We start from the raw sequence: 15,947 nt of genomic DNA, 5'->3' as shown, positions 1-15,947 counted from the left end.
CATTGCCATTGATCACAGCACTTTTGTATAGCAAAATGTGGTAAGCTTATCTTCGGAAATTCGAAGCCTTTGTTTATTACTTCCCAGTAGTGCTAGGACCTGTGCTTCCTGCAGAGCATGTCGGTGGACATGTAAAAATGCGAAGATGGTGATTTCTGAGAGAATATTCTTCGTGATACCGATGATAGTGGTAGCTATTACTATAGTTTATGATGTTGTGTTTGTTGTGATCGTCTCGCCATTAGAGGCGAAGAATTTCTGCTTAGGTTAGATGAGACCCTCGAGAATAAAAAAATAACTGCCTTCACGCAAGAACCACGTGACACTTGTTGGGATTAGACGTACAAATTAAGTCACATGTGACTCAAAATTGACTAGCTATATAGCTGTATGCGACTTCGATGACAAAGTCCTTACAGGTGCAGAAAAGAATACTGTGCTCACATCTTTATCTATCGCTTGTTATTTCATTCAAAGCATAAAATATTTCAGAAAACCATCCAGTGGTTCGTATACATCATTGCGGAGAAATTTTCCTGACATTACTGTTCCATCTAACGAGATAATTAGACAGGCTGACAATCGAACCAGGATCCTTCAAGATGCCAAACCATCCCCGACGTCATATTGCCCAATACGTGTTAAACGGGAATTGAAAGAAGCGACAGATAGATTTTATCTCCAACAGGATACTTTGCGAATACAGTAAGTGCAAGAATATTGTTTTCGATGAAAGTGTGTGAGACTTTCTATGAAGAAACTAGAGCCCGGTCCATCATCAGAATATGTGTTGTCTTTGTTCACGGAACTGCAGATCAACCCAGTCGCCTTCGAATTCCAGAGCCGTGAGGTGTCCCTTTAGAGGAGAACACAATATTCTTTCTCAAACATGAGCTTCCTCAGTATCTCTTCTTGCGTGTACTGTCGCTCCCACATGCGTGCTCTCTACCTCTCTCCCTTCATCTCGCCTCCTCCCCTTCCTCCGTCCCTCCCTCTCGCTCTCTACCTCTACCTCTCTCTCACTCCCTCTAGTTAACAAATGAGGCCAGACGAACATGCAGGTACATGGCCCACACACTTGCGTATGAATAACTGAGCGTGCCTCTTATAAAGACAACATGAAATCTCCAAAATTAAAATAAATGCAAGATTAATTGTTTCCTGCAGAATTTCCAGCTGCGTATTTATTATTTACATAAGTCATCAGGTTTTATTATGTTTTGATTAAATCGGTACATGGAATTGCCGGGTCGCCTCTAGGCCGAGTTTTGGATTAATTGAGTAGTCGGAAACAATATAAACAACAACAGGCAAAGCTATTTGGGCTGGAGTTTGTAATTACGAAGAGTTAGTCACATGAAATTTTTTTGGCCTTCGAAATTTAAAATTAATGAAGATACGGTTTGTTTAATATTCATCCGTTTTATCAGTCCGCAAACCGACGTGCACGCCAAATTTCGTTAATTTCTGTTCATACAGAAAGTTGTAAACAACAACTGTGGAGCTGATGAAACTTGGAACGCTTTACTAATATTTCGGCTGGTGTATGTTCGGTCAGATAACGTACGTGTGGCGTTCTTAATTACAGAGTTTCGTGTAAGTATTCATTTCGTCTGTTGCCGTCTCATACAGCTGCAGTACATTCGTACCTCTGACTCTCAGTTTTCAATCTTACTGAGTTTACATGCACGTTTTATGGACTGCTCCCGCTACTATGCATTTAAATTAGAATAGACAAACACCACGCAACCAGTCAGTAAAATCTGTTACTTCAGTTACGACACGTTTCAGAGTATTGCCACTAAGTGATGGAGGAAATTCTGAGAATCGCGTTGTAATTGAAGATTTACAGTTCCTTTACAGCTTACTAAGTTTATCTCCAAAGATGGTAGATAACTGAAGTACCAGTTGTCTCCAAAGATGGTAGATAACTGAAGTACCAGTTGGTAGCTCTCCATGTGTATTGTTTTTCTAACTACAATTTATAGCTAAAAACAACAGTTTCTTCTCCAAAAGTCGTTGTGTTCATCGTGTTAGTTGTATATAGTAATTTGCGGGCACCCATATTCGTAGAGCTTTCCCTATACGGAATGATCATCTTCGAAAGAGGAAGGAGAGAAGATATTGGTTCGACGCCCTGTCGATGACGAAGTCACTGGAGACGGCGTAAAAGCTCACCTGCGAAAAGGATGGTGCCTTTTTCCATGGATACATTGAGGTATGTGACTGCAATGACTAGGGAAACTGCGGAAAGCCAGAATCACAATGACTGGAAGGGGGTCTGAACCAAGATGACTCCAGCGCATTAAACACCAACCCCTCCCCCCCCCCTCCCCTCTCCCCTACAACTCGCTCGTAGATCGAAGAACATCAGCCACAAGAAGAGAAACTGTGCTTACATATCACAATCGTTAATAGCGTGCGGAGTTCTGGCAGTGAGCGGAATCACAACTGTTTACTTATACAGAGAATAGGCATTCGACGACTTAAGAGACAAAGATACTTTTCATGACTGCACTTGAGGCTATTCTTTAGTAAACGTATAACACTTTCTCTCGAATTGCAGGTTGTCTTTTTCCTGCTATTGACAGGCTCCTTTTATCTCTAAAGGCCTCTTTTTTTCTTCAAATATTCTCAAGGTTCTTGTCATTCCTCAACCTACTGTGCAGCAGTGCAGGGAGATCGTGTACGTATAGGACGGAGATGGTTGCAGATGTTATTTAGCGCAGACACTGGTAGCCGTGCGCTGCGTTTGTTTTACGACACGGGGTGTCTGCAGCAGGTCGTTGGTCGAAGCGCCCTCTTCTTCGCCGATCCAGCCAGCTTCCCAACTTTTCCACATTCGGCTGAAGTATATGTCTCATAAAGTTTTACCATTCGACATGTCTCCTTTTCCTTTTCGCTTCCCACGGCAACAGCAACAGAATCTGTACTGTCACTTTAAATCAAGTGTAGCAACCTGTTCCTGCTTCTAACCCGTTTAACGCGATTTGTTCAGAAGAACTTCGATTTCTTTCTTTGCTATTCTGTTAAAGTTAAACCTGAAGGAGAAAACTGGATGCGAAAACCAATAAGACGCACAGCTGAGCTGTATGCAACACTACAACAGTCGATCGTCGACGAGTTACTTTGACACCCCAATTCTCCCTGGTTGCTGACAACAGCTCACAGCTAATACAATTCAATATACAGATTTTAAGTAAAAATAAGAAAGGTGTTTCTTTTCATTCAAACGTCACATTCAGTGGCTATATTTGTAGAAAAATTGAAGTTGGTTAGACAGAATTCTCATGCGAGTGCGGAACTGGATGGATGTTGGTTAGGGCGCGCATTAATGCTGTAATTAGACGAAGAGAAATTTTACAGATGAAAGATTCGTATCTGCGTGTCTGCACACACACACACACACACACACACACACACACACACACACACACACACCTGAGTTTTTTCTGTGTCACGTAGCTGAAGTGTTCGTTGTTTCAAGCGGACTTCATCGAAGATTTCTACGGCTTACAGGGAAAGCGGAGAAACATCATCCTTTAAGTCACAACGCGGACGAAACTGTGTTGAATAATTATTTCAAGAGTTTGTACTCTCTTCTTGCCCTACAGTTTCACTTCCACGCAAGTCAAATACTTTCTGAAAATACTTCTCATTCCCCTCAGCATTTTGCCCAATCTGAGGTGGTACCCCGATCCTGGTGACCTTATCTTGGAATGGACATTAAACGCTCCGTTCTCTATTTCTCATGTTGAGATTGTAATTCACACTTCCGCCTGTGTTTGCTTACAAATAAATTTGTTTTTGGATAGTTTCCGCCTTGAGCAAACACAGTTTTTCTTCTTTTCTACTTACAGAATTTTAAGTGACGCTTTCACAAATTTGAAAAATCGTCGATGATGCTGCAACTTCAGCGAAAAATGCCTGAATACAAAAGAAGAAAACATTGTGTTTCCTCGAGGCAGAACCTATCCAAAAATAAATTGCCTGTTTTTACTTTCATTCACATAGGGCGTAAAATGTGACTACTCCCCCACATCTCGAACTGTTAACTGCGCGAAGGGCAAGAATTCATTAGTCCTCAGCACATGGAAAGTGGGTGAAAATTGTGATCCCAGATGAACTTCATATATTGCCATGCGCCCTTAAGTCAGTCGAATTCACAATAGGAGAGAAAGTGACCATCGTCTGGTTGCAAGAGCGCCTTACAACGCCTTCAACGGCACGTTACAGGAAGAGCGCCGTGTGCCATTTTTCCACTTCCGAAAGAATATGGCTGCAGCGAATTAATTGCCTAATGACTTCCTCCAACCTGTCGTCACTGGATCTGCAAATATTTCTATTACTCGCTTTTATGACTAGAATTGTGAATCTACCGTAGCCTATACTATGGCAGTTTTTCTAGTAGCCTTGGTCAGTTGAGATCGTAACCGCGTTACGTGGATGTTAGGTGTATTGCATACGTATCAGGCGTTACTTCGTTCGATCGCTTTCGTCTAGGCCGGCAGCAGTGAACCGTTTAGAAACTGAGTCAGGACATAAAGTGATAAAAAATCGCAACACCAAAAAATACTTAATGGAGAATAATGAAATTTCGGGAATATATTTGTCTAAGTAACATATTTCAGTGATTAACATTGCAAGATCACAGGTTAATTAAGCACGAGAAAGCCATTACAAATGTGGAATGCTGGTCCATTAATAACTGGTGTATCCGCCAGAATATTGAATGCAAGCATGCAGATGTGCATGCATTGTGCTGCACAGTTGCCGGACATCAGTTTGTGGGATTGAGTGCCATGCCTGTTGGACTTGGTCGGTCAATACAGCGATGGTTAATGCTGTTTGTGGATGACGCAGGAGTTGTCGTCCGGTAGTATCCCGAATGTGCTCGACCGGAGACAGATCTGGTGATCGATCAGGCGAAGGCGACGTGTTATGCAGGACGTTGGGTTACAACAGTGGTATGTGGGCGAGCGTTGACCTGTTGGAAAACACCTCCTGGAATGCTGTTCATGAACGGTAGCACAACAGGTCGAGTCACCACATTGACGAACAAATTTGCAGCCAGTGTGCGTGGGATAACCACAAGAGTTCTCCTGCTTCTGACATAAGAAATCGCACATCAGTCCGTAACTTCAGGTGTAGATCCAATGTGTCTAGCACGCAGACAGGTTGGTTGCAGGCCCTCTAGTGGCCTCCTCCTAACCAACACATGGCCGTCACTGGCACCGAGGAAGAGCCAGCTTGCGTCAGGAAACACAGCAGACCTCCATCCTGCCCTGCAATGAACTCTCGCTTGATACCACTGAAGTCGCAAATGGCGGTGGTTTACGGTAGGTGGAATGCGCGCTACATGGCGTCTGGCTCGAACCTGTCTTTGAAGTAACCGATTTGTAACGGTTCGTTGTGTCACTGCGGTGCCAACTGCTGCTCATACCGTGCGGTTCTAAGCGCTTCAGTTTGGAACCGCGTGACCGCTACGGTCGCAGGTTCGAATCCTGCCTCGGGCATGGATGTGTGTGATGTCCTTAGGTTAGTTAGGTTTAAGTAGTTCTAAGTTCTAGGGGACTGATGACCTCAGAAGTTAAGTCCCATAGTGCTCAGAGCCATTTGAACCATATTTTTGCTGCTCATATTGCCGCTGCAGATGCCGTACGGTGCACCACAGCCATACGCCAAACAAGATGGTTTTGTCTTACGGTAGTGCCACTTGGCTGTCCGGAATCCGGTCTTCTTGCAACCGTACTTTCTCGTGACTACCGCTGCGGCAACCATATACTGTGGCTACGTTGCTACCAAGTCTTTCTGCAGTATCACGACGTCGTTCAAACTCAGTGAGGTAATGAAAATGGTCTCTTTGTCGCCTAACTGCATTCTTGACTATATCAACTGACCACGCCCAATCTGAAAGGCAGCTGACGCTCACGGCCGTTACAGCGTGTATTTAAAACAAACCTGATTTGCATCCTCATAGTGGCGCTACTGGCGCCACTCTTATGAAACTGGCTTCAAATTTGAACAGACATCAGTTTTCAGAAGTAGAAACACATCTGCCAACTTAACTCCTCCTTAGTGTTGGGATTCTTTTTCCTGTCGTTGTAGAAAGGGCGTGTAACTTATGGAAAATTTTCGTTCTAAGTACTAATCCTCCTATCTGTTAGTTAAAAATGAATAGTATTACTAGCTAAAGTGAAATTGTCAACGTTTAATTCTGTTTATATTCGAAAATTGTTGATATGTAACGTGAAAGAGAGGGTGGTTGTAGTAAAAATAAAAATAATTCTGATTTGTTATATAGCGCTAGAAAATGGAATTTCCTAAACAAAATAAACAAATAAATATAAAATAAATAAAATAAAAACTAGAAAATGGAAACATATTAAACATCGCTATAGTACTTCGTCGAACGTATATAAAACATGTTTCTCTGATTCATAAACAACTTCCGCTCTTATCAATAACAACAGGAAACTCTTGCATTTGTTCATGATGAAGAATGTTCTATTGAGTACAAAATACCAACAATAACTATATAGTTTGCTTTATCTTGTGCGTGTAAACTGTACTTGCATCAAAAGTAACTGTTTTGCTTACATAAAAGCGCAGAAATTACGCGGTCAACTAGTTTTAGTACTTATAAGAGGCAATTTCAATTTCTTAAGGAAAAAAATACTCAATGGACCAACACTAAACGATATGTAGCGCTAATTATGTACAAAACAAGCAAACAAACAGGAAAACAAAGAGAAGTCATCGGCTCTGAGTCCTCTCTCACACATTCTTTTATGTTTCTTTCCCTACGAATGCTACCAATACTACCGGTCTTGAAGCAGTGGTTCCGTTTCGGTGGCGGAGGGGTGAAGTGGACTGAGGTAGTCGTCGTGGGGTTGTGGACCTCTGCAGCTGCGGCGGGGACGGAGCCTCTCCGTCGTTTGTAGGCCCCCGGTTAACATACAATACAATACTACCGGTAAAATACCATTTACTATGTCACGTACGTACGGTACCAAAACTACCGAACCGTAGTTTTGGTAGAGCGCAACTGTGCTTATTAGTGATACGCAGCGACTTTTTTGGTCAGCGTAAATCGTGTACAACCATTAAAAATTTATACAGTTTTTTTCTGATTAGTCAAGCATAAATCGCTCTCCGGGATATGAGAACGCACATTTAATGTCCTTACTCTGAAGTTGAAACATCATCTTCTGTCAGAGGAAGAACAGAAAGTTAGCATTTCGCTGTCGCTCGGTCGACGTCGTAAAGACAGTTGAGTCTGTTGCACGCATTCTCCGGTACACAGCCAATCGCTTATGGAGAGGCTCGATATCGAGTCACGGAACGCAGTAAATAATTATAGTGTTTGTTTTACTTCTTTTTAAATACCACTGGCAAGCTAAGTTGGGGAATTTCTTCGCAACAACTTTTATTGGAGTATTTTGACAGTAATGGCTAATAAAAACTTTCATAAAAATCGACCGCGCTGCTTTACGGCCCCGGAATGCGAGAAAACAAATGGAAACTGCAACACGACGGCTGAGGCTTTTTGCGCTTCCTTGGCCTCGGTACACCGTGGCACACGCGGCTCACGCTGAGGAGCGGAGATAGCGCGGTTAACTCCTCCACACGTGGCTCGCTGCTGAATCTGCAGTCTCCCCGTTACGCACACTCCTCTACGTGCCTCCCCGCCCCCATTTCCTACATAGTCTCACCCCTGCTCTTTGTTACCACGTATAAATCCTCTTCTTCTCTTTTTCACCAGTCGTCGTAGGATTGCCAGTGAATTTCGTCTCCGTAGTTACGTTCGCAACAAATACAATTATGCGACGAACGTGGAATAAATATTCCACTTCAGCGTTACATCGTAAATGACTTGAATAAAAAATTCTTTTAATTTCGATAGAAATAATCTATTATTCGTAATTAAATCTTTAAAAACAGTCACAAAGTAACCATTCCATCGCGGAGAGGGACAGTCATTTCGCTACTTTGTTGCACATAAAAATATATTCATCGACTCTGCACCTACATCTGCACTCCGCAAACTTTTGTACAATAGGATACCTATGTCGACCCCCCACCCCACCCCTCATTTTCTATTCGCGGATAGTACGCGGGGAAGAAAGACCAACGGTACCCTTTTGTAAGAGCCCAAATTTGTCTGTCTTTAACGTTGTGGTCATTAAGTGACTCCTTGTTAAAGGAGGTAGTATGTTGGAGCCCGTTGTCTTAGAATGCGACGCGCATCGTTTCTCTTGTAACGTTCTGCACTGCACTTTCTCGATTACTTTACATAACTGTGCAGTTCTTATCTCTCTCTTCTCTTAACAGAACATGGTAGGGGTTACAGACTGGGGGAAATACTCGAGAATTGATCTGACGGATATTTTGTAAGCGACCGCTTTCGTGCATGAATTATACCTTCTCAGGAATCTTCCAGTAAATCTGAGTCTAACGTCTTCCTTCCCCACGGATAAGTCTGTGTGTTCGTGCCGCCTATAATCACTCTGGATAGTAATTCCAGTGATTCCAGTGACTGATCACCAATCACGTAGTCGTACGATACCGGATCGCTCCGTCTGTTTACTCGTGCTATATTATCTGAACTTGTGATACAAGATGCATGCATCTCATTCACATCTTCAGTCTACTTTATTTCATTACCTTTGTTTAAATATCAAGTTGAAACCTACTCCTTGTCGGTGCATATAAACATGCACTTGAAAAAATTAGCGCTTTTTACAGCGAAATCGAGATGGCGATGTTATTATCGGAAGTTTCAGAATTCCTACACGATAATGAGGTTTCAAACAGCCATAAAAATCATATTAACAAACTGTCCACCGAAGATGAAATTACAGTTCCCAGATAATAAAGCAAGTAAATACCTACGAAGTGAGTGTCACATGATTTATGTATCATTCTACGATTTTTCAGAGTGGGTAGTACATGATTTATTTCATATTCTGTAGTTTTTCAGGGTACATTTAGATTTTACCATAACTAGCTTGACAGTGAGGAAAGGAAAATACTGTCAGAAACCTGAGGTAGGTGGTATTTAGAACAAAAGTACCTACAAATGTGAAGCAGTAGCTAAAGCACTAGATAAGTATACGGTACCAAGAGGATTCAAATACCCCTCCAGTCAATCTGATTTAAATGTACTGCGGTTGCCCATAAGCACAGCGAGCGAATGGTGTGGTGATTTCTCTCCCTTCATTTTGGAAAAAAATTCTTCATACAGTTCTGTACAACAACCAGAATTTCAATAACAATTATATTACGTAAACAGGGGTAATTAAATAGGGTTGAATGTCAAATTTTTTAGGTATGCATACTGAAGAAAACTTGTACTGGGAGAGACATATTACTGAGTAACCCAAACAGATGATTTCAGAAACTTTTGATCCTGGTATGGACGCTTGCATATCAATATATTATGTCTTAGGGCATAATTTTATGGCGTAAGACATCACTTAAACAGAAGTTATTGACTGCATAAATGCGAGCATTGAAATTTTTAAGAAGTTAGGTTTAGGAAACGCTCCTCCCGGTTCGGCACAGAGTTTTAATCTGCCAGGGTGTTTCATATCAGTGCACACTCCACTGCAGAGTGAAAAATTCATTCTGCAAACGTCCCTCAAGCCGTGGCTAACCCATTTCTCGGCAATGTGCTTTCTTCCACGAATGCTAATCCCGCAAGTTTCGCAGGAGAACTTCTGTCAAGTTTGGAAAGTAGGACTTGTGCTCCCGGAACTAAAGCAGTGAGGACGGGGCTTGAGTAGTGGTTGGGTAGCTTCGTTGTTAGAGCACTTGCACTTGAAAGGCAAACGTCCCGGGTTCGAATCCCAGTCCGTCACACACTGTAATATGCGAGGGAAGTTTAACGCAAATTTTTATTAAATTCAAGCCAATGTACCACTTAGCATCTTGCAAATAGCCATCATGTAGCCATACACTCAAACAAATTAGGTATAGTTAATTGACTTGTTCCACACCATTACGATAAAAATCCTGCAAATGATGTATGGAACATGTAACTAACATACTCACTCACTCTCACACACTCTCTCTACTGGGCTTCCCTGCTCCATACAACGGCTTTAAATATCTCGATGCTGACTCATTGTTGAGTTCAGAAGTTATTTCCTTCATTGCATTGCAAAAGAAAATGGGATATCTAAAGTGAGTAGTATATAAGCAAACATTAGCTGTACAGAACTTAGCAAGTTTAATGTAAAACGGTCGAGAAAATACTCTACACTCTTATTCAGGAAGTCTGATGTTTAAATTGGTCTGCACATTTTAATTCAGGATTCTATTCTACCGCATGCGACGCGTGTCGGAACAGTTTCTACGGCCTCTTCAACATATATACTCCTCATGTCACGGTGTGTGGCGGAGGGTACTTTCCGTACTACTGTCACTTTCCCCTTTTCCTGTTCAGATTGCGAATGGTTTGCGGAAAGAACGATTGCCGGTAAGCGTCTGTGTGAGTTCGTATCTCTGTAATTTTGTCGTCATGCTCTTTTCGCGAGATATACGTAGAAGGAACACTACACTTGTTGGCTCGTCTAGGAACGTTCGCTTTCGAAGATTTAACAGTAAGTCACACCGTTATGCAACACGCCTCCCTTCCAGCATTTGCCACTGGAGTTGGCTGAGCATCTCCGTGACACTTTCGCGCTTACTAAATGTGCCTGTAACAAAACGTGCTGCTCTTCTTTGCATCTTCTGTATTTTCTGAATCATTCCTATATGGTACGGATTCCAAACTGACGAGCAATATTGAAGTATCGGTCGAACGCGTATTTTGTAAGCTACCGCCTTTGTGTGTGGACTACATTTCTTGAGCATTCTTCCAATGACTCTGTCTCACATTTGCCATACCAGTGATTAGTGTTTTGTGATCGTTCAACTTTAAATGCTTGTGCCGCATACTCATAGATATTTTATGGATGTGACTGCTTTCAGTGATTGTCCTGCATTCATGTAACCGTCTTTCTATCTATTTATGCGCAAGTACTTGACTTGTTTATGTTGACGGTCAGTAGCCAATTCCCGTGCCAAGCATCAATCTCCATAGGGCTTCCTGTGTTTCGCTACAATTTTTTAGCGTTGAGACATCTTTGCGTGTAACAACTTCATCCGCGAAAAACCTCACAGGAATTTCCGGCGTTTTCCACTAGGTTATTTACATGTATTGTGAAAATGGTCTAGTAACACTCCCTTAGCGTGCGCCCGAAATTATTTTAAGTCTGACGCTTTCTGTCCCTTTGAGAATGACATTCTGTGTTCTTCTTGTTAGAAACCCTTCAACCCAGTCACGCAGCTGGTCCGATTTGCCGAATGCTTGTATTTTGTGCATTAGGCGACATTGCAGAACTGTGTCTAATGCCTTCCGGAATTTAAGGAACACGGCATAAACCTGGACTTAAGGAACACAGCATCAACCTGGGCACCGGTATCTATTTCTTTCCGGGTCTCAGAGATAAAAACCTAACGTTTGTTCGTCTGGTCAACGACCCTTCTTCAAAACTGGAATGAACTATGCTTTTTTCCAGTCACTAGGGATTCTTCGGTCCTGCAGTGACCCACGAGACGATGCTGTTAGATGTGGAGCAAGTTCTTTCTCTTATTTTATGTAGGATCGTATTGATGTTTGATCAAATCCAGTAGCCTTACCTCTGCTGTGCGATTTCAGTTGCTTTCCTGTCCTGTGGTCACTTACTTCGACAGCTGTCATTTTGAAGTTCGCGCGACTGTTTAAAGAAGGAACCACAGTGCTATCTTCCTCAGTGAAACAGTTTTGGCCAAAGTTTTTAGTATTTCATCCTCCTCTGTGTCATCCTCGTTCCGATACCATTGTGGTCACAGAGCATGTGGCTGGAAAGATGGCGTCAATCCGTTTAATGATTTAACATAAGAGCAAATGTTTTAGGATTTTCTCTGTCGTAAACGTTGTACGCTTCACGCATATGTCTCCTTACGCTAATCTTGGATTAGTTCAGTGTTTGTTTGTCTGTGAGACTTTGGCTACGTTTAAGTTTATAATGAAGCTCTATTTGCTATCATAGCGGCTTGTAACATGGATGTGGAATCAGAGGGTCTCTCCCATCCCTCACAACTTTTCTCGCCACATACCTATCCAAGGCGTACTGTACAATACCCTTCAACTTCGGCCAAAGATGCTCAACATTTTCAAAGCTGAAGATGAAATTTTCGTATTGGCCGCTCAAGTAATCAGAAATTTGTTTCTTGTCGCTCTGGATAAGCAGAAAATCATCCTACCTTTCTGTATTTTCTTATTTACATCCGTAATCTGTGATGCTGATGATCATTGAGTCCCTGTTCTACGCAAACTAAGTCGAGTAGCTCGGGCCTGTTGGTAACCAGGAGATGTAATGTGTGATTTTCACAAGTCGATTCTCTGATTAGCTGTTCGATTTAATTTTATGCTAAGGTATTTAGGATAATTTCACCTGATTTCCCGTCTCCGCGATCCGCCATAACCACCTGAGTTTCCTAGTCTGTAGCTGGTAAGTTGAAATCTCCACCTAATACTATAGCATGAACAGAAAATTTACTGCTCCTGAGGTATGGGGTCTAAAAAGCTTACGATGACCATGTTTGATCCACGTTTAACACTTACGTTCACCCTAGTTATTTCGCGTTCTGAATATGTACAAACCTCATTATATATTATCGATTTTTTACGGCTATAAACACGCTTCCACCACCGGCATTCAAAAATGTAGTTTAATATCGCGTCGACAGCGCGGGCATAAGATATGGAGCTCAAAGGATGGCACAGGAAATCAGACGTGACCTTTACAAAGAAACAATGGTGGCGGAGCAGTTTAAGAAAATCATGAAAAACCTAAATCTGGATGGTCGGACGGAGATTTGAATGCGAGTCCAGTGGGCTAATCACTACGCCACCTCGCTCGGTCCGGCGCTCACCCTAACTCTGCAATACACATTCCAATTGGAATTAAGAATTTCATTGTTGTTAACAAATTGTTTCAGGCAGCTTTCTGTCCGTAGTACTACGTGGACATTGTTACCGTTTACAAGTGAGGCTGGTTGCCACGAGTGCGGCCAGCTGCCTTCACGAATGCAGCCAGACGTCTGTTGGAACAGAGTATGGCCTGTAATCCAGGCAGCAGCATGAACCACGATGTGCAGCCCCGTGCATCCAGCGTGCTCAGTCGCTGCTGGCAGAGCCTCCTCCATAGCCTACAGAATGGACACTCGCCTTATTTCTCAAGCAGCCCTCTGTTTCCCTCAGGGGCCTCATGACCCACCTAACGTTGGAGCTTCCTATACAAGCAGTCCCACTCTCTGCGCTTGTTGGGACCTTCAGGAAAATAGGCCCCAGTCCTGTGCTGTCAGACGTACTATCAGCAGTGGACAATACCTCAGACCTGTTTCTCAGATGTAGGCGGACAGTACCCACATTCGCCTTTCGTCCAGAGATTCACGACTCCGCCACAGTTCGCCAGTCACTGACAGATAACTGTCGACCGGCCGGGCCGAGCGAATCGAGAGGCTCTGCGACATCAGGGATCCCAGGCGATGCTGTAGGCTCCAGAGGTGCCAAAGCTTTCGTCTCAGATGTCCCAATGCTTTCTCAGGCCAGGGCAGTAGCCAGAGCCAGTGACCGTAGCCAACACAGCTTCCAGCTGTTTACGGACAGTGGCCAATTCCCCGTGCATCCGTACACAACAGGTGCAGTTCCTGTCCAGATTTAATCAATTTTCGTGTATGCCACAAGTATTATGACATTAACCCAAGTAGTCGGTGGGTGCAATCAATGTTCGGATACAACGTTATTTATGGTTTTCGCTACCTCTTAAGTTAGTTCACACAATACAAATTTACACAGAAACGTAGAATAAGTTAGTATGCACAAGTCAACACAGTAAGATACATAGATACAATTTACTTCTTCGTTGAAACATTTGCTAACAAAAACTGTGTGTAAATAGAAACTGCTGCTGCTGTACCTTCCAATCACTGTCCATTTGATTTAGTGTCAGTGACCCTGATGTCGCTACACTCGAACCTAAATGCAAGCCTCTGGTTATTTTAAATGTATGTCATTTCTTTTTTGTCAGTTACACTTCGAAATGTTATGCATCAATTGGTTTAGTTATACGGTTTAATTTTTCTGTTGTCTTTGACTGATACATAGACACTGAATAAATAACTGCATTTTTCTGTATAAAAGTGATTTTGTAGGTATCTATTTAAAATTATTTTACACTGCTGATACATTCCTAGGTTTTGTCTTTGTATTGGAATTTAATTTTTATTGTATTTTACTTTTGAATTCCAATACAATTTGAAGTTATTGCGCACTCATATAGCAAAAAGAGGCATTCAAAATGTACGTAATTTCTAACAGTGATGTTTACGTTCATGTCTATTATGTCAAATTGTAAGAGGGGCGAAAACCAAATACAAATAACGCTAACATACCAAATATATCTGAGTGATGCCACTTTACAGACAAGCGTTCTGATTCGTTGCAACATCAAACTTTCGCTGTACTTTTACGAATTATTTTTGGTCTTCTTCTGTAGCTGAAAACCGCGAAAAACTGGTAATAGTATGCCCATTGTCGGTCACTAAGCGTAACTGCATTTGAGCAAGTTTTAACGCATGAGATAATTTTCTCCATATTTCAAAAAAATAGAATCGGTGAATAACTTCACCGGTTGATGTTGTCCGTTTCGGCAGAATGCAGCTCCATTGACAGTCACACAGTGGAATGATTTATACCTGGAGTTGGTGGGAAAGCAGCGAGCTTTCCCTAGCTAATTCTAATGACAATGATGTTGTATCGCTTCCAGAAAACGTGTTTCAGCACCGAGTTCTCGCCTATCGTGACTCCGTGAGAGAAGAGTTTAATAATTGGGGCGGTTCGCGGTCACGCAAACACCGCAGGAAGCGGAGATTTCTGTCGAATATCTGAACTGTTTCAGTGTCAGTTCGACGTTGCAAAATGTATTTGGCGACTGCCTTCCAGAGATGCATGAAATCGTTTCCACGCTATAATATTCATACACATTTTGTTTATCGTTATCAGATGGGAATTACGGGAGGGACAGTGGAGCGGAGCGGGAGTTAAGACAAATAACTTCGGCCAGAAGAGGCGAACGGTAAAGAAAAAAAAACTATGCGGTGGCCTTAGTTTTTCACCTCTAGGACCTTAAAGCAGTACGTAAGTCTGTTGTATTTCACGAAACTTCTCCCCCAAGTGAAAATCTCATAAAAGAATCGTACCTGCAGCTATTTGAACCACTATCCCCAAACTAAAGCGCTTCTACAACATCGCATAATCGGTAACTAAAATGAGGCTAAAAATCTTGAGCAGAAAAACCACCTCGAAATAACGTACAGGCTGTTCAGCGCGAATAGTGAGATACAATATTGTATTCTCTGCTTCACAAATTCGAAAGCGTCTTGGCTTTCATCGTTGATTTCCGAAACTGCTGCAGTGTCTCAGAAACCAAGTGGGGTAGCGCAATGGTTGGCACATTGGACTCGCATTCGGGAGGACGACGGTTCAAACCCGCGTTCGGCCATTCAGATTTAGGTTTTCCGTGATTTCCCTAAATGGCTTAGGGAAAATGCCGGGATGGTTCCTTCCAAAGGGCATAGCCGCTTTCGTTCTCCATATTTCCCTCATCCGAGCTTGTGCTCTGTCTCTAATGATCATACGCTCCGAGTGTCTCAGAAGTGTCAGCAACTAGTCACAGATCCGTGGTTCACAAAAAGTGCACAGGCACTTGTCAACACAACAGAAAGCAACAAATGACTCAGGCGCAGTTTTTCGTGATTGTCGGTGCTGAGATGACTCCATAATAATGTGGGTGCCGCTTGTACATCACGTCAGCTGTTTCGGCAGTCGATAACACGATACTTATTGAGTTTTA

General features: G+C 42.5%; 1 protein-coding gene across 10 annotated transcripts in view; it reads left to right on the top strand.

Annotated features, from left to right (window-relative positions):
* LOC126298507 (forkhead box protein P1) overlaps positions 1 to 15,947 on the top strand; it is a 692,749-nt gene that overhangs the window by 52,317 nt on the left and 624,485 nt on the right. The gene's annotated exons all lie outside the window — the stretch shown is intronic.

Source organism: Schistocerca gregaria, chromosome X (genome assembly GCF_023897955.1).
Source record: "Schistocerca gregaria isolate iqSchGreg1 chromosome X, iqSchGreg1.2, whole genome shotgun sequence".
NCBI classification, from domain to species: domain Eukaryota; kingdom Metazoa; phylum Arthropoda; class Insecta; order Orthoptera; family Acrididae; genus Schistocerca; species Schistocerca gregaria.
This window is presented reverse-complemented; position numbering and strand designations above follow the sequence as displayed.